The sequence below is a fragment of the Felis catus genome, chromosome A3 (genome assembly GCF_018350175.1).
Source record: "Felis catus isolate Fca126 chromosome A3, F.catus_Fca126_mat1.0, whole genome shotgun sequence".
Taxonomy (NCBI): domain Eukaryota; kingdom Metazoa; phylum Chordata; class Mammalia; order Carnivora; family Felidae; genus Felis; species Felis catus.
In genome coordinates this window covers 26,537,109-26,558,936 of record NC_058370.1, presented here as the reverse complement: position 1 = coordinate 26,558,936, position 21,828 = coordinate 26,537,109, and the positions used below count along the sequence as shown (strand labels likewise).

The window sequence follows — 21,828 nt, the reverse complement described above, 5'->3', positions numbered from 1 at the left end:
TATTGTTGCAAATAAATTACTCAGTAATTTATTAAACTTGGTAGCTTAAAACAGTGGACATTTATTACTTCATGCAGTTTCTGAGAGTTAGGAATCTGGGATCAACTTCATTGGGTGGTTCTGGCTCAGGGTCTTTCATGAGGTTGAGTCAAGATGGCCAGGGTTGCAGTCATCTGAAGGCTTGACTGGGGCTGGGGGCACCTACTTCCAAGATGGTTCATCCATGTGACTGTTGGCAAGAGTTATTCCCCATGTGGGCCTCTCCGAACGGCTGCTCATGATACAGCAGTTGTTTTCCCCAGAACAGAGAGAGAGAGAGACAGAGAGAGAGAGAGAGAGAAGGAAACTGAGCCAAAGCTGCAGTGCCTTTTAGAACCTAATCTTAGAAGTGGCACACCAACATTTTTGCCATATTCTATTGGTCATACAAGCCACTGCAGTTCGGTATGGGAGGGGACTATGCAAGGATTTGAATTCAGTGTGTGTGAGGGGGTCTTTGAGGGTGTCCTTGGAACCTGGCTACCACAACATGTGAATGGATCACTAACAATTCAAGTTTTTTTTTTTTTTTTTTTGCAAATTTAAAAAGATCACTGAGACTTTGTTATTGAGAAAAAGCAAGTTGAGTTTTTCTATTGTCTTACTTTAAAAAAACCACAAAACCTATATCTTTCTATTATACCCACATATGTAAATGTATAGAAAAAGGTCTGGAAGGATACACTTAAAACCGCTAACTGCATTACCTCTGGGGAGTAAGATGGAATGAAATGTTGTGAAAAGAAATGTATCACTTTTACACATATTTTTCTTTATGGCTTGGATCATTGGGTTACTGTTCAAATTTTATGTTGCTGGAGATCAAACCACCCCAAACTTAGTGATACAAAGCAACAATCCTTGGGGTGCCTGGGTGGCTCAGTCGGTTAAGTGTCCAACTTCAGCTCAGGTCATGACCTCACAGTTCGTGAGTTCAAGCCCCACATCGGGCTCTCTGCTATTAACACAGACCCTCCTTTGGATCTTCTGTCCTCCTCTGTCTCTGCTCCTTCCCTGTTCACATGCACTCTTTCTGCCTCTCTCAAAAATAAACAAACATTAAAAAAAAAGAAACCTGCCACAGTTCTATAATTTTAAAATCTATTTCAGGTAAAAAGTGGGAAATAAAACTTTCCCGCTGCCTTTCCTGGGAGCATCTAAGCATATACTCACAGCTGCGGCATCTAGACTCTTAGGTACTTCTGTTCTTTGTGCCCTTGAGCTTGAGAATCTCAGAGAAATTGAGATAACTTGACAGTTACAACTCATACATCTTACAAGCTATACAAGCTATTCAGTGCACAATTCTTTTCTGTTGTTGTTTCTTTTCTATACCGGGAACCAAGCCCGTTATGTAAGTATTTATTATAGATTTATTTCTTCCCCATGCCTTGTTCCAAAAAGGATTTGAGGAAGCTTATAAGAATTCATACAGCATACTCATATGATCAAAACATATAAATAGATCAAGAAACTAAGGTGAAGGGAAAGGAAAGTTAAAACAGTAAGTTGAGACCAGAAGGGGAAGTTAGTTCTTAACAATATATGCTGCAAAGTCGTAAGTAAATATTTGACATTGCAGGGCCAGAAGGGACTAGATGTTATTTGACTCAGTTCCTCAACTGGCTCTTGAAATCCCTTCCCAACACCCCCAGTGAGTAGCCAGCCAGCTTCAGTTTGCACACCTCTGGTGATGGCAAGCTCACTACATCCCAAGGCAGATCCAACTACTAGGAAGTGTGAACCCAGTAGTCATAAACTCAAATGCTTCCAGGGGCTGGACAGGCAACAAAAATGAACGAGGCAGGTCAGTGGGAAGCTGGGGAGCATCTGACAGAATGGAACACACACATCAATTGTCCCTGGGGCAACTGTGACTCCCTCCAGCTAATGATTGCCACATGGAAACCCAGGTCCAGTGTGGCCAAGTCTTGGAGATCCCAATTTATATGGGATCTCCCAATTTATATGGGTTTTTTAACATTCACAACTAATTCTCTATTTTACAAAGTGTTGAGTAGGCCAAATAAAACACAACTTCAGGCAGATGTTGCCTGTGGTCCTCCGCTTTGTGAGTCCAGAAAAGGCCAAAGTTGTGGGCTTTCAAGCTGCATTAGAACAGACTTTGACTCTGGCTCTGCCCCCTTATTCATTTGGTAATCGCTCCATAGCCTCAGTTCTCATCTGTAAAATGGGGATAATAATAGGTCCTACCTCTTAAAGAGATAGCTATGTGGTAAGAAAGGCTGTAAAGTACTTACACAGTGCCTGGCAGAAAGGAAGCACCCAATAAATGCAGTGCTGTAAATAAATAGTTTATAAATAAGAGAGGAGGGGGGGGAGGGAGGGAGGGAGGAAGAGATGGAAAAAGAAAGAAAGAAGAAAGAGAAGAAGAAAGAAAGAGGATATTTATAAATAAACACACAGTGCTAAATAAATGCAATAAATAAACGCACTATGAGGGACTTTTCTGGGCTTCCTTCCATCCACTGATCTCAAGTCTGCCTATGAAGGTTATTTTTTGATCAGGGTTGAGAGGTTTTTGTGTCCAAACTCTGGGGACTTTGTTTTAATTTTAATTTAATTGTTTTTATTTAATTTAATTGTAATGTAATTGTGTAATTGCATATATTTTCCCATCAGGTGCTAGAACACACAGCATATTCCTATGTCCAGGTGGGGGTGAGGAACGGATAGGGACAGAGATGTGCCATGTGTGTGTGTTTGCGTGTCCATGTGTAGACGGGGTTCAGGGGAGAGAGCATTCTGGCAGGGAGAACCCCTAAAACAAAGGCACAGAGAGGCCTGTGAGCTGGTAGAGCCAGGCCAGAGAGAAAAGAGAAGAAACCCACCGACAGTGACAGGAGGAGCCTGAGGCCTGTTCCTTTGGAGAGGAGGAGGCCTCAGAGAGTTGCGGGCAGGGGCAGGTCTGCAGGGGCAGGGGTAACTGAGAATTATCATGGTTTGCCAATCACTGAACGTGCTGAATGTGCTTCTGTGGGCCTTACCTCATTTCGGAGTAAAGCGTTTGTGTCTCCTGTCCACAAGACTGGCAGCCTCCGAGGAGGAGGGGAATAGAACATTTTTTAAATCTTGCTGCCTTAGAGACATGCCCATTACCTGCAGAGGGCTTGAGAGAGTGAAGGGCCTGCACGGGGGCCACCAGACTGAGCGCAGAGGTGAGAGTGTGGGCTCCGGGCTCACGTGGGGACTCTGTCCCCTTGGCCAGTTTTCCCATCTGTAGGGGGATGATGTAATCATACCTTCATGCTAGGGGATTGTAAGGATTGATTTTTTTTTTTTTAGTGTGTATTTATTTTTGAGACACAGAAAGAGAGGGAGGGAGGGAGAAAAAGAGAGTGGGAAAGGGACAGAGGGGGACAAAGGATCCAAAGCAGGCTCCGTGCTGACAGCAGAGAACCTGATGTGGGGCTCGAACTCACAAACCATGAGATCATGTCCTGAGCCAAAATCAAACACTTAGCTGACTGAGCTACCCTGGCGACCCTGATGTTCTTGACTTGTTGTAAATGCTCCATAAATGTCTCTTCTGGAACTTTCAGCTCTCCCAGTGGCCTTCCCCTTGGTCTCCTTACCATAGGCCACCATCTTGCTTCTGTGGATTATCTGTCTCCCTCCCCATCTCATCTGCTCTTTCTCATTTCATCCCTTGATCCCACCACCCCGAGGTCTGTCTCTGTAATTCTGACTACTTTAAGTACCTCCTGTACATGGGATCATGCAGTACTTACCTTTGGTGTCTGGCTTACTCATTTGTCATCAAGTCTTCAAGGTTCATCCTGCTGTAGCACATGTCAGGATTGCCCTCCTTTTTTCTCCCTCCCTCCCCCCCTTCCTTCCTTCCTTCCTCCCTCCCTCCCTTCCTCCCTTCCACGTAATTTCTAGACCCAAGGTAGGGCTTAAACTCGACCCTGAGATCAAAAGTCGTACGCTCTACCGACTGAGCCAGACACGCACCCCAGAATTTCCTTCCTTTTTAAAGCTGAATAATGTTTCATTGTGTGTTTATATCACATTTTGTTGATCCATCCAAAGGACCCTTGGGTTGATTCCACCTTTTAGCTGTTGTGAATAATGCTGCTGTGAACATGAGTGTGCAAATATCTCTTTGGGACCCTGCTTTCAGTTCTTCTGGGTGTGTGTCCAGAAATCCAATTACTGGATCATATGGTAACTCTATTTTTAATATTTTGAGGAACTACCATACTGTTTTCCACAGTACTGGCACCAGTTTATATTCCCACCAACAGTGTGCAAGGGTTCCACTTTCTCCGTATCATGACCAACACTTGTCCTTTTCTGTTTTCTGGCAATAGCCATCCCGATGGGTATGAGGTGATATCTCATTGTGGTTTTGATTTGCATTTCCCCTAATGATTAGTGATGTCGAGTTTCTTTTCATGTGTTTACTGACCATTTGTACATCTTCTTTAGAGAAATATCTATTCAAGTCCTTTCTTTGCCCCGTTTTTGAAATCTTTTAAATTTTTATTAAAAATTTTTTAATGTTGATTTATTTTTGAGACAGAGAGAGACAGAGAGTGAGAGAGAGGCAGATGCAGAATCTAAAGCAGGCTCCAGGCTCTGAGCTGTCAGCACAGAGTCCTTCATGGGGCTCAAACCCACGAACCGTGAAATCATGACCTGAGCCAAAGTTGGATGCTTAACTGACTGAGCTCCCCAGGCGCCCCAGTTCCTCCTGAATTTTTAAACATTGGTTGGAGTTGTACCTTCAGCAGATGAGCAGGAGGGCAGTCAGAGGAGTGAGGGGAGGGGGAACTCAGATTGAGGGCCAGGAACCCCCCAGGTCTGGTTTGTTCCCCACCACTCAGTTGTCCCTGAGATTCTGGTCATTCCTCTTCTGTAAGTGAGGAGTTGATCCAGAATGTTCCCTTACATTTCTGGCATTCTTTCAGAGTGCCAGTAATCATGATGAGTTTTTGGAGGGAGGTTGGGGTTCATGGGGTTCAGAGATGACAGCCAAGAAAGAATTCTTGAAGACATTTTTGGTGCAAAATGCGATTTTATTAAAGCATGGGGACAGGACCCATGGGCAGGAAGAGTTGCCTTAGAGAAATGTCTATTCAAGTCCTTTGCCCAGTTTTTTTTTCTTTCATATTTATTTATTTTTGAGAGAGAGAGAGAGAGACAGACAGACAGAGCGTGAGTGGGGGAGGGGCAGAGAGAGAGGGAGATGCAGAATCTGAAGCAGGCTCCAGGCTCCAAGCTGTCAGCACAGAGCCCAATGCGGGGCTCGAACTCACGGACTGGACTGCAAGATCATGACCTGAGCTGGAGTCGAACACTTGACTGACTGAGCCACTGAGGTGCTCCTCCTTTGCCCAGTTTTTAATCAAGTTGGTTTTTTGTTGAATCATAGGAGTTCTTTATATATACTGGATACGATTTGCAAATATTTTCTGTAGGTTGCCTTTTCATTCTGTTGATTGTGTAACAGACTGTTTCTCAGTGACCACCATGGAACGTTGAAAATTTTCCTAATGGGGGGCGCCTGGGTGGCTCAGTCTGTTGAGCATCTGATTCTAGGTTTGGGCTCAGGTCATGATCTCACGGTTCATGAGTTCAAGCCCTGCATTGAGCTTCACTCTAGCAGTGTGAAACCTGCTTGGGATTCTCTCTCTGCCCCTCCCATGCATGCTCTCTCTCAAAGTAAATAAATGAACTTTAAAAAAAAGAGAGAAAGTTTTCCTAATGGATATAAATACCCTATCTCTCCCCTAATTCTATTTTCATGAACATTTCCCCTTATCATTAGATGCACTTCAAAAACATCATTTTCAGTGGCAACCTAATGTTCCTTCTTACTGACAAATCTTAGTTTATCTGACCATTCTCCCAATATTGGACACAATATTTCCCTATTCCAAATTAAGCTGGGATGAACATGTTAGTGTCTAAATCTTTAGGAGCATCTCTCATTATTTTCTCAGAATTGATTCCTTGGAGGGGCGCCTGGGTGGCTCAGTTGATTAAGTGCCTGACTTCGGCTCAGGTCCTGATCTCACGATTCTTGGGTTGGAGCCCTGCGTCAGGCTCTGTGCTGACAGCTCAGAGCCTGGAGCCAGCTTTGGATTCTGTGTCTCCCTCTCTGCCTCTCCCCTGCTCATGCTGCCTCTGTCTCTCAAAAATAAAGAAATGTAAAAAAGAAGAAGAAGAATTGATTCCTGGAAGTGGAATGGGCTGACTCAGATGGTTCTTAGTCATCGTGTTAATTTTCCTTACAATTTGCCAATTTCATCCCATCAGCAGGGGATAAAAGTAATCCTCTCTCTGTCCTTGCCAACATTGAGTATTATGCTTTTAAAAATCTGCTAATGTGAAATATGAACGTTGATATTATATCAACATTAATTTTTTTAATGTTTATTTATTTTTGAGAGAGACAGAGACAGAGTGTGAGTGGGGGAGGGGCAGGGAGAGACAAGAGACACAGAATCCGAAGCAGGCTCCAGGCTCCGAGCTGTCAGCACAGAGTCCAATGCAGAACTTGAACTCACAAACTGCGAGATCATGACCTGAGCCAAAGTCGGGCACTTAACTGACTGAGCCACCCAGGCGCTCCTAGTATGTTTTTTAATAGTGTGTTGTGTGTTGCTGTGCAGAGATGATACAAATAACTATGACAAAACCCAATCCTGGGACTTTAATTCAGGTCCTAGTTCTGTCACCAGACATCTATGACCTCCTTAGGGCTCTGAGATTTTAATTATCATGGTTTTTTCTTTTTTTTTTTAATGTTTATTTATTATTTTTGAGAGATAGAGACAGAGCGTGAGCGAGGGACGGGCAGAGAGAGAGGGAGATCGTGACCTGACTAAAGTCTGATGTTTAACCGACTGAGCCACCCAGGCGCCCCTGTTTCCCCGCCCCCCCCCCCCCCCCCCCCCCCCGTGATTTAAGGTGCCTTACAGCTGGGAGAGCGGTTTCCCACCCATTCTCACAGCAACCCTCCAGGAGGCAAATGGGGAAATGAGGTCCAGAAAGGTGAGTTCACTTGCCCAAGGTCATACAGCCAGTTAAGGGCCTGAGGAAGAAGCAACTAGCAGCCAACTCCATCTGGCTTTCTTCCTAAAACATCAAAGATGGGAATTTAGAAGGCATTAGCTTGATTCTCAGCTGATAGAGCCTCCCTCAGGTTGCAGGCCTTCATCCAAACAACCCAGGCACTCAGCCAAGTGAGAACCATCCAGGGTATCTCAGATGCTTGGCCTTGGTCCAAGCCTGCCATCTTATTTCTTCCTGAAAGGGGCCCTGGGATGCCATCTCCTTGCATGCTAATAAATCACTCCCTTTACAGTCTTTTTTTTGAAAATTGAGGTATAATTGACACTATATTAGTTTCCAGTGTACAATGTAATGATTTGATATTTGTATATGTAGCAAAATGGTCATCACAATAAATCCGGTTAACATCTAGTCACCGCGCCTAGTTACAAGATTTTTTTTCTTGTAATGAGAACTTTCAAGATCCTCTCTTTCAGCTACTCTCAAAATGCAATATAAAAATCATTGACTTCACTCATATGAGGACTGTAAGAGACAAAACAGATGAACATAAGGGAAGGGAAGCAAAAAGAATATAAAAACAGAGAGGGGGACAAAACATAAGAGACTCTTAAATATAGAGAACAAACAGGGTTGCTGGAGGGGTTGTGGGAGGGGGGATGGGCTACATGGGTAAGGGGCACTAAGGAATCTACTCCTGAAATCATTGTGGCACTATATGCTAACTTGGATGTAAATTATATAAAAAAAAAATTAAAATTAAAGGGAAAAAACCACTGACTATAGTCAACTGTGCTGTACATGACCTCCCTAGGACTTATTCATTTTATAACTGGAAGTTTGTACCTCTTGATCCCCTTTACTCCTTTGGCCCACCCTCCACTCACCATCTAAGGTAACCAACAAGATGCTCTCTGTATCCATGAACCCACACTTTTGTTGTTGTTTTTGATTTTGATTTTTGTTTTCCACATGTAAGTGAGATCATGTGGTATTTATCTTTTTCTTTTTGACTTATTTCACTCACTTTTGCAGTCTTTTCACATGACCCCCTTTCAGCCCACTTCTCCAGATGGTATTAAGTTTCCAAAAAGATCAAACTCTTTCAATTTTTTTTTAATGTTTTATTTATTTTTGAGAGACAGAGCATGAGCAGGGGAGGGTCAGAGAGAGAGGGAGACACAGAATCCCAGAGCCTGACACAGGGCCCAAACTCATGAACCACGAGATTGTGACCTGAGCCGAAGTTGGATGTTCAACCAACTGAACCACCCAGGCGCTCGAACCCATAAACCATGAGATCATGACCTGAGCCAAAGGTGGACACTTAACCAACCGAGCCACCCAGGCATCCCAAGACAAACTCTCTTAACCAGCAGAACTACTTACATTTGCAATTATTGTTTCCCTGGAGGACACTATAGCCCTCACTCAATAAAGGAAAGAAAGAGATCCACCATTTACAGAGCACCTAAGTGCCAGGCATTGTCCCACACCATGCCTCAGTAATCTTTACAACAAATCTGCCCAGTAACATTAATAGCCCCATTTTGCAGATGAGGAAACTGAGTCCCAGAGAGTTAATGTGACTTGCACTGGGTCATTCAGCTATCTGGTGAGACGTGGAGCTGGGATTCAAACCTAAGACCATCTGGACCCCACAATCTAGGCTTGTGATTTTTCATAGCCCAGAGCTGCACTGTCCATATAAACTTAAATTAATTCAAATTGAGTAAATAAAATTCAGTTCCTCAGGAGCACTAGCTACATGTCAACTGTCAATAGCCACATGTTGTCGGTGGCTACCACATTAGACACTGCAGATATAGAAAATTTCCATCACTGTGGAAAGATCTTTTGGACAGTACTGCTCTAGAATATCAAAGAGAAGAAAGAAAATTTGGTGATTTTCCCCTCACAAGAGGATCCAAGCCACCTGTCATTTGTCAACCCTGTGGGGAGTCCATCAGAAGTTATTTTCCCTGGATGAGGTCACCATAAAACCGTCTATGAGTGTTAATGCTGTGTTTTACCTTTCTCCTGGTTTGGAAGGAGACTGCAAGCTGGATCCATTCAGTCCCATCCATGCTAGGTACCAGCAGATCCCTTTCTTTATTCTCTTCCTGCCCCAAATCCCTAGGTATCCAGTACTCTCCTCTGTCACAGCGCATTGGGATGTCTCCAACCATTAAAATGAGATGTCCCCACAGGACAAGACAGATGAGGACTGAGAAAAATTTCATGGCACAGTGGGCTTAGTTCTGGCTTGGATGGTCACTGGGTGACATCCTTGCTCCTGGGGAGAGGCGTCCTTACTCCATAATGATGAGGGGGAGGACTGATGGAGCTCCTTGGCAAGGGGATGTCTGATCATAATGAGATATGTTTCTCCTGCCTACCAATAGAACTCTTTCCAGAGTTTGGGAATTCTCACTTGTAAATAAAGGCAGAGCTTCCTGCTGTCATAGAAGCCCCAAAGTTCGGATGTTTACCTTTACAGCTTCTACTACAGGTAAGAGATGGAAACATGTGATCAAAGCTGGACCAATCAGAACGTGGGTGACCAAGAAGCCGGGACTTGGGGAGGGTGGGTGAGAGTGGTATTGAGACAGTGTCCATGGCCAGATGTCCATGGTAATAGCTGGGCACCCAGTGTCTTCACCAGCCCAGCCAAGTAGTACATACTCCCACATGACTTGGCCTCCCGCATTCCTGGCCACTTTGAGAAAATTCCTGGTGATTTTTTCCCATTACGCTTTTAATAAATCCCATCGCTGCTGCTGTCAGTCAGAGTTGGTTTCCTTTGCTTATGATGAACAGTACAACTCACTGGAATTAGACCAGATCATTTCTAGCCTGGAATTTGTTCCAGCAGGCAGGGAAGGGTCTCTGCTCTGGTCCACATGATCTTTCTATAACAGGACCCTTTGTCCCTACCCCATTGGGCTCATTCCCCTTGTTGCATTCGTGCCATTTCTTCCCTCAAACTTAGCAAATCTCTGGAATCAGGAGGTTGGAAACCCTGCTCTGACTTGTCAATACTTCTTTCATTCTGAGTCCCATCTCCAGGAATCTGGGGACTCAGAAAGTCCTATCTCTATTTTTCTGCTGAAATACTTCTTCCCTGAACATTAAATGCCCCATAGTCCAGGTTGGATGGAAAAGGGGTCTCACTGTGAAAAAGAAAGGGAACATACTAGTAATATATCAAAAATATTGTCCTGCCACACCAGGCTCGCCAGGCACCCCAGTTTGGGGGCTTTCTTGGGACATGAGACTTTTGGTGCGAAAACAAAGAAGGTCCTGTGCAAACCAGGGTGAGTTGGTCACCCTACACTTTAGTACTGTTATTACTACTACTAATCCTGTTCTTCCACATAGCACTTTACAGCTTGCTAAGGACAGAATCAAGACCAGACTCGCATCAACACTGTTTTATGAAAGGTATTTTTTCTTTCTGATTAAGTGAAAACAAAATCTTATGGTTGTTGAAGATTTCATTTTCTTCAATATGAGTGAGCAGAAGCATCTTTTCATATGTTTAAAACCATGTTTTCTATTCCTTTTCTTGGAAATGTCTGTTCATACCCTTTTACCCACCTGTTTGTTTTTGAAAATTATAAAGCAAAAAGGACACCCAGTTAAATATGATGGATTGATGATACTTATATGAACCCCACCCATCTGATAATAAGGAATAAAAGAAATCATCAGCTCACAATGCTAATGGTACAGGAGGGAGATATTAATGGTCCAGAAACTTCAGCAAACTTTTTGCAGACAGAGACAGAAGGGCAAGTAGTAACCAACTTAACAGGGAGGGAGTTATAACCTAGAGTTTGCAGAAGGAAGTATTGATGACTGAAAGAAGTCCAGAATCCTTCCATAGAAAGGATGAATGCTAAAGTTGAGGAAATCTCCCAGAGAGTAGAACAAAACAGAACAAGACAAAAGCCCAAAAGAGGGAAAATAAGAGAAAAACAATGAGAAAAAATTAAGGGCTCAGTCTATGAGGTTCAACTTCTAAGAAAATTTCCAGAAAGAGAAAACAGAGGGGAAAAAATAGGGAGGAGAAAATTATCAAAGAAATAATACAAGAAAATTTCCCAGAACAAAGAGATACAAGTCTCCAGATGGAAAGGACCCAGCTAACACAACAATGAGGAAAAACACTCACTGAGGGGAGTTATCAAATATTATAATGTTAGAGATAAAGAGAACCGCTTAAAAGCTTCCAAAGATTAAAAAAAAAAAATTAGTCATAGACAAAGGAACAGGATTCAGAACAGTGTCAGGGGTCTTAAATGTAGATACCAAAAGATAGTTATGCAATGCCTTAAAAATTCCAAGAGAAAATACTTGTCAACCTAGATTTCTATACTCTGCTAAACTATTAATCAAGTGTGAGAATAGCATAAAGACATATTTAGGTATACCAGGGCTAAACGTATTTGTTTCTATGTACCCTTCCATACTGAAAGATGTGCTACACAGAAATGAGGGAGTAAATCCATGAACCAGAAGACACTGGGTCCGGGGAACAGGGACTCCAATCTAGGAGAAAGATGTAGGAAGGTCCAAGTATGACAGTTCTGCATTAGGTTTGGAGAGCACCAGTCTAGATTGGAGCTGAGGTCTTCAGGAGAAAACAAAACAAAACTCATGGACTTTTTGTTGTATTTAAGCATCTGGAAAATTCAATTCTAAGCATTTACCTGATTTATTGACCCTATTAGAAAATAACAATAGCTATAAAGAATATTAATGAAAAAGAAAAAAAATCAAGAAAATTTTTAACCTCAGAAAATACAAAAGATATAGAAGAAATGAAACATAAACACAGTGAAACACAAACACATTATTTGATTCAGTAGAAAATAGCATTTGTAGTCCTTATAGGGTAAACATGATTTACTGACTTTATTGAATAACGGTGGGTAGAATAGTAGGGTAGGTAAACAGGAGAGAAGTAAACTGGGACCCAGAGGGTGATTCAGAGTTAGGTATCTTAGTTGGGACCAGCTAACTACGGTGACAAAAGCCTCCACATCTCAATCACTGAATCCAACAAACATTTATTTTCTTGTCCACCTTAAGTGACGGAGGTTGGTTGGCTTCCTGGCCAGCTGCCCTTTTTTTTTTTTTTTTTTTTTTTTGTTTTATTTATTTATTTTGAAAGAGTTCGAGCAGGGGAAGCACAGACAGAGAGGGAGAGAAAGAGAATCCCAAGCAGGCTCCACAGTGTCAGCAGGGAGCCGATCCTGGCTCAAACTCAAATCCATGAGGTCACAACAGGAGCTCAAATCAAGAGTTGGACATTTAAGTGACTGAGACTCCCAGGCGCCCCCAGTGGTTTTTAAGGAGTTCCTTCCATTTTGCAGCTCACTCATCTCCTAAGCCTTGGAGTCCTTCACTTTTTTTTTTTTAAAGCTTTTATTTATTTTTATTTTTTAAAATGTTTATTTTTGAGAGAGAGAGAGAGAGAGCGAGCGAGCAAGCAGGGGAGGAACAGAGAGAGAGGGAGACACAGAATCTGAAGCAGGCTCCAGGCTCTGTGAGCTGTCAGACCAGAGCCCAACCCGGGGCTGGAATCCACGAAGTGCAAGGTCATGACCCGAGCCCACGCTGGAGGCTTAACCAACTGAGCCACCCAGGTGCCCCTAAGCTTTTACTCTAATTCCAGTTAGTTAACATACAATGCTATACTTGTTCCAGGTGTAGAGTGGAGTCCTTCACTTTAAAGCAGAGACAGTGTGAACAGTGTATGGGAGGTTTTTATGGGTCACGCCTGAGAATGTACACATCATATTCAATTGGCCGGAAATTGGTCTTACCTGCAAGGAAGGCTGAGAAATGTAGTCTAGTTGTGTGTTCAGGAGCAAGGAAAAAAGTTCTGGGGAGCAAGTAGCAATACCTGCTACCGTAGGCAAAAATAGGGTGTGGGATGAGGAAGAGCATCTCAGAGCATTCATGCAGCACTCAACACATATTTACTGAGCACCTGCTATAGACCAGACAGGGTTTTAGGCATGGCAGCTGTAGTGGCAAATAGAGACTCTGCTCTCATGGAGCTTCTGTTTAGTGGGGAATGGCACATGGATTCTTACTAGGTGGGGGGGGGGGGGGTTGTGGCTGTGAGGGGTGCTGGAATCTGGCCTTCTAAACCATTGTGGCTGGAACAGACTTTTAGCAGTTTTGTAGGGATTTTGGATGTGATTCTAAGACCAGTGAGAATTCCATCAAAGAATGTTAAGCCAGGAACATGACATGATTTAGTTTGCTATTTATTTGTTTGTTTATTTATTTATAGGCTCCATGCCCAACGTGGGTCTTGAACTCACTGGCCAGATATCAAGAGTTGCATGTTTTACCTACTGAGCCAGCCAGGAGCCCCTGTTTTACCTTTTGAAGTGATCACTCTGGAAGCCTTGGGGAAAAATGGCTTGGCAGAGCAGGGCTGGACAGGAGTAAAAGCAGACGTTTCAGGCAATCTAGAGGGGAGGGGAGACCTGCCTGGCATGGTGCGGCGGTACTGAAGATGGAAAAAGGTGGAGAGACAGGAGAAATATTTGAGAGGTAGACTAAGAGATACGGTGACTGAGTGCATGTGAGGGCGTGAAGGCGAGGGAAGAGAAAGGAATGATTCCTAAGGTTTTTGGTTTTTGTTTTTTTTTTTTTTGGCTTGAGTGCGTGACCCTAAGTGGGAGCAGTCTCAGTAGCGGTTTGGGACCCAAGCCAGATAATGGATGTGAAAGCGCTTTAGGAAAGGTCAAGCGGCGGCTGAAATCGCATGGTGAGCCCGAGGCAGTGAGTTCCATCTTACATTTGGGGAAATTGAGGCACGAGAGACCGGCAGGTGGGGTCAGGCCACGTCCCACACCTCTTCCGTGGATGAAAGGACAGAGGCGCGTGAGGTACCTGCTAAGCGCCCGTACTGTGCCCCGCCCCGCCGGCTTCCCTGTCCGCCGCTCGGGTCCCAATAAAGTTATTGAAATTGACACCGGTTGCCAAGGAAGTGGGTCGCCGAGCCGGGTTGCTAAGGAAGTGAGCGGCGACCATCTCTCCCCATCCGGGGCAGCGGGGAATGGCTGAGCCCGGGGCTTGCCGCCGCCCCCGCCGCCGCCGCCGCCGCCGCCGCCGCCGCCCGCTGTCGGCTCGCGCCTCAGGTGAGTCGGGAGGGGCCCGGGCGCCACCGGGGCAGGTCCGTCGCGCCCGCCGCCCGCGATCCGCCCGGAGGCCCGCGCCGGCGCCGCCGCCTGGCTCTGCTGCTTGGCGAGCGGGAGCATCCTCTGCCCTGACTCCCGGGCATCCTCCGGCCGTCCGGGCGGCCTCGCCCCTCCTCCTTCGGGCGGAGGCGCGGCCTGACCCTCAGACCTGGCCGCCAGGGGCCGGGGGCCACCCGGGGGCGTCTGGGGCCGCGGTCAGGGACCCAGCACTGGAGAGAGGCAGGGGAGCGAGAGCCTGGGGACCGAACCTCGACCGCTGCCCCGGTTCACTGTATGACCTTGGGCAAGTCCCTTTCCCTCTCAGGCTGCAGCCGAGTGTTTGTCCAGGGGTCTCCTAACACTTGCTGCTCAGAGTGCTTAAGAGGATGAGGTGGGTACGTTGAAAGAGCCCTAAATGGGGCGAGGGAGAATTCTTAGGGCCCCCTGACATGGGGACCAAGAGTCCAGTTTTAAATCGGGAGTGTCTGCGTTGGAGACCCTGCATCTCCATTTGGTGATTGTTTGGCCTCGTCTTGGGCGAGTTGATCTCTGAGCCTTCATTTTCTGTAAAATGAGTTAATGAACCTCTGTGGGAAGCCAATGAAACAGAGTATTTGTCAGGTCGCTTGGCACATAGTAAGTGTCCCACAAGCCATTAGGAGGCATGTGGGGTGGTGAGGGCAAGGCTTCCAGGAGGTGACTTTGAGACTGGTGGGATTTAGGTGTGTAGAGCGCCAGCCTGTATGTGTACTCCTTCCCTGTTGACACCACCCCACCCCCCGCCCCCCGTTTTACTTCTCCACGCTGTGCAGAGCAGGGAAGGTGGTGGTGTGGACCTGCACAGGTAGCCCTGGGGGTGGAAACCCAGAGGTCAAGTCCTTGTAGATGGCTGAGGTTGGCTGTCATTTTCAAATACTTGGACCCTGTTGGCCCGTCCAGAGCAAAAAGATATCTTATGTCTTTTGGGACGTGCTTAAAGCTTAGTAGCTATTTGCAAGTGTATGATTAAGAAGCACTTTTCAGGTACATTATCTCATTTAATTTTCACGGAGGCTTTGCCAGGTAGGTGGTGACGTTATCCCCATTTCACAGATGGGACTGAGGCTCGGAAAAGGGAATGACTTGCCTGGGAATCTTACACCTATTAAGTACTGGAGCTGGACACATTTCCAGGTGAATCCTGTATTTTCTCCCCTGTACCCTGATGTCTCTGCTTTCTCAACCATAACTGTTACAAAGCCACGAGTATTCTTTTGTTTCTTCTGATTTCTATGGTTAGAGGCTTTTCTTCCCAGTGGCGAGGAGATAAGATCTTACATAAAACTTCATTTAAATAGATGCCTTCCAGGGACGCTTGGGTACTTAGTCCGTGAAGCATCTGACTCTTGATTGTGGCTCAGACATGACCTCACTGTTTGTGAGATCGAGCCCCGCGTCAGGCTCTGTGCTAACAGCATGGAGCCTCCTTAGGATTCTCTCTCCCTCTCAGTCTTGCCCCCCCCCCCCCCCGGCAAATAAATAAACATTAAAAAAATTAAATAGATACCATCCAAAGTGTGGACCTCAAAAAAGAGCTGGAATTTTTTTTTTTTTAACCTTCCTTTATTTATTTTTGAGACAGAGAAAGACAGGGCATGAACGGGGGAGGCTCAGAGAGAGGGAGACACAGAATCTGAAACAGTTTCCAGGCTCTGAGCTGTCAGCACAGAGCCCGACGCAGGGATTGAACTCATGGACCACGAGATCATGACCTGAGCCGAAGTCAGCTGCTTAACCGACTGAGCCACCCAGGCGCCCCAAGCTGGCATTGTTTTAAAATTTTTAATGTTTATTTATTTTTGAGAGAGAGAGAGACAGAGTGCAAGGGGGGGGAGGTGCAGAGAGAGAGAGAGAGAGAGAGGGAGAGGGAGACACAGAATCCGAAGCAGGCTCCAGGCTCCGAGCTGTCAGCACAGAGCCCAACGTGGAGCTCAAACCCATGAACCATGAGATCATGACCTGAGCTGAAGTCAGACGCTCAACTGACTGAGCCCAGGCGCCCCTAGAGCTGGAATGTTTAAAAGGCGACTTCTCTGTCCTTCAGTTCCCTCCTCTTTAAAATGAAAGAAGTAGGCTAGATAGTATCTGAAGGCCCTTTCAGTGTTCTTGTGCAACTCTCCTTGCAAGCTCCTGGTTTTAAAAGCATGGAATCAGGCCGTCTGGGTTCAAGTCTCAGCTCTGCCACCTCCAAGCTGCGTGCCACTGAGCAATTTACTTCCATCTCTGTGCTGCAGTTTCCCCACCTGTAAAATGGGGATAATGAAAGTATCTATCATGTATGGCTGTTGTGAGGATTCATTGGAGCCTAATACGTTAAAGTGCGTGGCCTGTTTGATAAATGTTAGCTCTTATTATTTGGGCTTCACCTATACTACATATTATATTTATATACTTTATATCCTGTTTACGACTGGTGAGGGAATAAATTGAAGTATGTGCATACTACCAGGCTTGTCAACTTCAGAAGGTCACCGCAAGCTTGAAACAGTAGTTGTCACGGTAGAATATTAATGTCAGTATTATTATAGGGTCGCTCCAGGAACGTGCAATCCCCTGCCAGAATGGGTTGCAAAGAGAGATGAAAGCCGGTGGGAGGATGTCAAGTCCCAATTGAGTAAATGTGTACTAAATCCCTCTGTGCCAAGCACAATAGAAGATGTGGAAATCAGTCCTGGGGTGTCCGGGTGGCTCAGTCAGTTAAGCATCCAACTCTTGATTTCGGCTCAGGTCACGATCTCACAGTCTGTGAGTTCAAGCCCTGCTCTGGGCTCTGTGCTGGCAACATGGAGCCTGCTTGGGATTCTCTCTCTCTCTCTCTCTCTCTCTCTCTCCCTCCCTCCCTCCCCTGCTTGCACTCCCATACAGTCTCTCTCAAAATAAACATTTTAAAAATTAAAAAAAAAAAAACCCAAAATCAGTCCCAATGCCATATACTTCAAGGACCTCAGAACGTAGTTTGTAGGTTACTAGCTTTTGAAATGATTCGACTTCTTTAAATGAATTCATGACTTGTGTTTAGCCCTACTGGAGAGTAAAGCTGCTTGTTCAGATCTCTTCTTTTTTGTCCCTAGGCTTCTGTTGGGTGCCTGGGTTAGCAGCTTCGTTTTATCCACTGGTGTGTGGGGCCCTGAGAAAGATCCTTCTCTTGTGCCACTTCATAATACAATGCTCTCCGTGTGGTTTACAGAAGTGCTTAAGCGTGCCTTCACTCATTTGGTCTTATTAATAACCCTGTGAGGAAGGTAGGTTACAGATTTAATTTCCCCATTTTGCAGTCCAGGCACCTGAGGGAAGAGAAGCCCTGCTACCAGTAAGTGGCCCATTTCACATGGGAATTGGGTCTTCCTGCTCCAGGTTCAGTGCTGCTGCCCTATGCAGCCTCAGTTTGATTAGCTCCACATTTGCTGAGCACCTGGTATGTGTCAGGCCCTGTTCTAGCCTGGAGATACGATGGTTCCGAGATGGATGAGATCCTTGCTTTATGCAGCAGACATTCCAGTGCAGCGTAGAAAAATAAACCAAGGCCACCATTTGGAAAAGTGGCAGAAGGAACAGCAAGGGTAAACTGCTCCAACAGTGGCTGGAGCAGGTGAGTTGGGGTGGAAGGAGAGAGAGAGAGGAGAGGGGGGCTGATGGGGAGGGGTGAGGCCTCAGATCATACAGGGCCTTGTAGGCTAGAGTAAGCACTTGTGGTTTGATTCTAAAAGCTTGGGAGGCCAGTGAAGTCTTTAGGAAGGGGAATGACCGTAGTCGATTTTGGGTTTTTAAAAAAATCATTCTGGCCTCTGTGTGGCCAATGGATTTTAAGGGGAATAAGCATGGCGGCCAGGAGGGTAGTTAGGAGACTGGTTGAGAAGTGATGAAGGCCTGCTGCAGGGGTAGCAGTGGAGGTGGGTCCAAGAGGGTGGACTGGGGATATGTTTTGGAGGCAGAACCAGCAGGATGCTGGTTGAGAGAAGAGCTGAAGGAATCAAGGATGATTCCTGGGTTTTTGGCCTGAGCAATTAGGTAGATGTTGGGTGGTGCCATCTGCCTTTAAAATGATGAAAGGACTTTTTGGTAAGGTGCCATGTGGGGAAGAATTCGCGGTGGTTCACTCCGAACCTGTTGGAGGGGCAGAGGTATAAACATCATACCTTACAGTTCGTGGGGACGAGATCCCAGATTATGTGCAGGAGCGCAGACAGATGCATCTCCCTGAAGCCCTCACCTTGGACTTCCGCAAGCCCTACTTTTCTTGCACTCTGGCTCTTTGCCGGCTAGTGGAGTGGCAGGCGTGGGCTTTGCCAGGGCAGTGCCCATCTGTCTCATGCTGTTGGTGTTGCTGTCCTGACTCGAGATCTTGGCTGATGAAGGCTGGAAGGAGGCTAGCCAGCTCTGGGAGAGAGTGAAGCTCACTGTCAGGGCCTCAGACGGCCACGGTTTCCCTGCCAAAGTGGTTCTTTTCCTTGGCCCTCAAATGACATTTCTAAAGTTTCAGAGCTTTTGATTTGGGAATCCCTTGTGAAAAGCTGTTGTGTTCTGCCAGAATTCCTGGAGGATCCTTGAATGGAGTATCTCTTCTGAGCAAGAGAATTCGAGCCTTTTTTTCCTATAGGCTAATACTTGCACTGGTAAATGTAGGCTTACGATGTTGCAAGTTCCACATGGTGAATAGAAGACTAATAATCCCACCGCCTCCACTCGTATAGCCTTGTTTGCTGTTTAAAATGTTCTTTCCTGTGTGTTCTTATCTAGTAATGCCAGTCCATGGAGGTCATGTGGAATATGTACCAGTCCCCAGTTTACAGACGAGGCATTGAGATGCCAAGAGGTCGTTGTTTTTGTCAGTAATGTTAGGCACCTGCTAGGTGCTGGGTGAGGGAGATTCTTGCAGCTCAGGGGGTGTGTTTTTCATGTCAGAAGTACCCTTGTCCCCTGGAGCTTGCTAGAAGCGCAGAATCTGGGCCTAGATCTAATAAACCGGGCTGCATTTTACCAAGACCCCTGGGTGTCTCCTGTGCAAGTTAAAACTCGAGAGGTGCGCTTATTTGGTACTAAGTGGCAAAACTAGGGCTTGCCTGTGATAACGATAATAAAAGTGACAGGAATAGCTAACATTCATTGAGCCGAGCACTGTTGTAAGTACTTGACCCACGTTGTCTCATGCAGTCCTCATAGCAACCCTGACCATGGGTACTGTTACGAATCCCACTTTCCAGAAGAGGAAAGCAGAGGCACAGAAAATTCCCATAACGTCCCCGGATCCTTTGCTCTTTCTGCCGCTGGGTTTTCCAGGTGGGCAGTCCGTCCCTGCTGTCTTGTCCAGAGCCGTTCTCTTCTGTACGTGATACTAATGTTACATGCTGCTGAGAAAGTGACTTGAAAGAATGTTTGAGGAAATCAGGGGAAGAACCCTTGAGCTATTTTAACTGAATGAGATGGATGTCAGTCACTTGACCCATAGTCAAGAAACAGATATGCAGTTTATAAGATAAGCACCTCTCACACTTCTTAACAGTCCAGCACTCAAGGCCGAACAGCTGATGTGGGTAGGAACTGCGAGCCTGTACTGAGTCATTTGACCCTACACTGTTTCCTGATGGTGGTGATAATATCTGTGCCGAGAAGAGGGCAGCCAAAGTCCCATACCACCCCCTGACTGGCTGCAAAGGATGCCTCAGTTTTCCCTCTCTGCCCTGTGGCCTCATTGTTTTCCTTTCAACATCTCCTTATCTCAGAGCTTAAAGTCTTAGAAAGATTTCTTGGTCAAGGTATGCCCGTAGAATCTTAGGTTTCTTGGTCACAGGAAATTCTGGTGTGAAAAGGCAGTGGGATCAGGTGGGGTGGGGCAAGGATTCTGGTAGCAATTCTGCCACTTGCTGTGTGACCTGAGGCAAGTGATTCAACCTCTCTGGCTCTCAGTGCAGTCTCTCTCTCTCTCTCTCTCAGTCTCAGAGTCTCAGTCTCAATATATACAAAATAAGGACCTGGAACAACTTTCCAAGGCTCTTCCAGCCCTGCCTGGAAGACTGAGTGTGGAGTTGAGTGGTATTTTCTTTCTTGGTGACTTCATGCTGGGCTTTCACCCAGGCCTTCCAGGGTGGGGCTTTTAAAGCACATTTCTGGGCCGCCAGAGATCCTTGATTGCCATCAGCTCATCTTATCAGCCTCACACATCTGCATTGCAGCTGGGGATGTTTCTGTTTAAGGCTCAACTAGTCCTGGTGACACATTGTGTCTCCTCACTTTGTCACACTGCAGGCATTGAGCTCTTCACACACAAGCAGATCTATCTTTAGTATGCTGATTTATTTAAATCAGAGTTTGCATTAGAGAGCACCAGTGATCATTATGGTGGGTGTGGTTTTATTTTTACAGTTTTTGGCAGGATATTTGCAGCACTTGCATTTTCTCATATTTGAACATGGTGTATAAGTGGAAGCGGGTCCAAGGGAACAAGGAATTAGAGCAGATTATCATGCTCTTACCTACTCTGGGGTCCTTCACATCACCTTCAGCAGAGGCTCCAGGAACTGCTTGCTTCGGGGCTGTTGTGTGGGAATAAAGTCAATGGAAACTAGAAGCTCATGGAATGGTCTCCAGCAGTGTAGTGGATTGCAGTAATCATTACTTTATAACACATTTCAGTAACCTAAGCAAAAAAAAAAAAAAAAAAAAAAAAAATCTAGCTAGTAAATCACAAAAGATTCCATTCAGGTAAGATAAAATATCAGCTCAGGTTACTTAAGATAACCACAAGAAGATTGTTCTTGGTGGAAATAGTTACTGGTTTTGCAAGATCTGCAGTAACCAGTCAGATTCTAGCCTAAGAAATATATCGTGTTTTTCCTTCCTTATTTCTTCAGTTGGCAGCATTTTTTAATAGCATTTTTTTTTCCTGTTTATAAAAATAATGAATTTCTGTTGAGGAAAAATGAGGAAAGTCCTGAAAAGATCCAACTTAAGATTCACTTTGGGGCACCTGGCCGGCTCAGTCAGTGGAACATGGGACTCTTGATCTCGGGGTTATGAGTTCAAGGCCCATGCTGGGCATGGAGATTACTTAAAAATAAAATCTAAAAAAAAAAAAAAAAATGCTTTGAAAGATTCACTTTAGGTGTGTCTGGGTGCCTCAGTTGGTTAAACGTCTGAGTTTGGTTCAGGTCATGATCTCGTGGTTCGTGAATTCGAGCCCTGCATCAGGTTCTGTGCTGACAGCTCAGAGCCTAGAGCCTGCTTCAGATTCTGTGTCTCCCTCTGCACCTCCCCTGCTCGTGTTCTCTCTCTCTCTCTCTCTCTCTCTCTCTCTCTCTCTCTCTCTCTCAAAGAATAAATAAACATTAAAAAAATTTTTTTTTTAAAAGAGTCACTTTAAGTCCTACTGCCCAAAACTAACCACTGTAACATCTTACTATCCAAAGGCAAAGATATCCCTAAATATATTTTATCTAGTGGATGTACAGTTCTTACCTATTTCCCCTATTGTCATTTAGGCTAGTTTCCATGTTAAATATTA

General features: G+C 45.3%; 1 protein-coding gene across 2 annotated transcripts in view; it reads left to right on the top strand.

Moving 5' to 3' along the window:
- The first annotated feature begins 14,107 nt into the window (after positions 1 to 14,107).
- Positions 14,108 to 21,828, top strand: part of KIF3B (kinesin family member 3B) — a 41,542-nt gene continuing 33,821 nt past the window's right edge. For both annotated transcript variants that reach the window (XM_003983627.6, XR_006595251.1), the window contains exon 1: positions 14,108 to 14,252. The gene's annotated coding sequence lies outside the window, so the exon portion shown is untranslated. The remainder of the gene's footprint in view (positions 14,253 to 21,828) is intronic.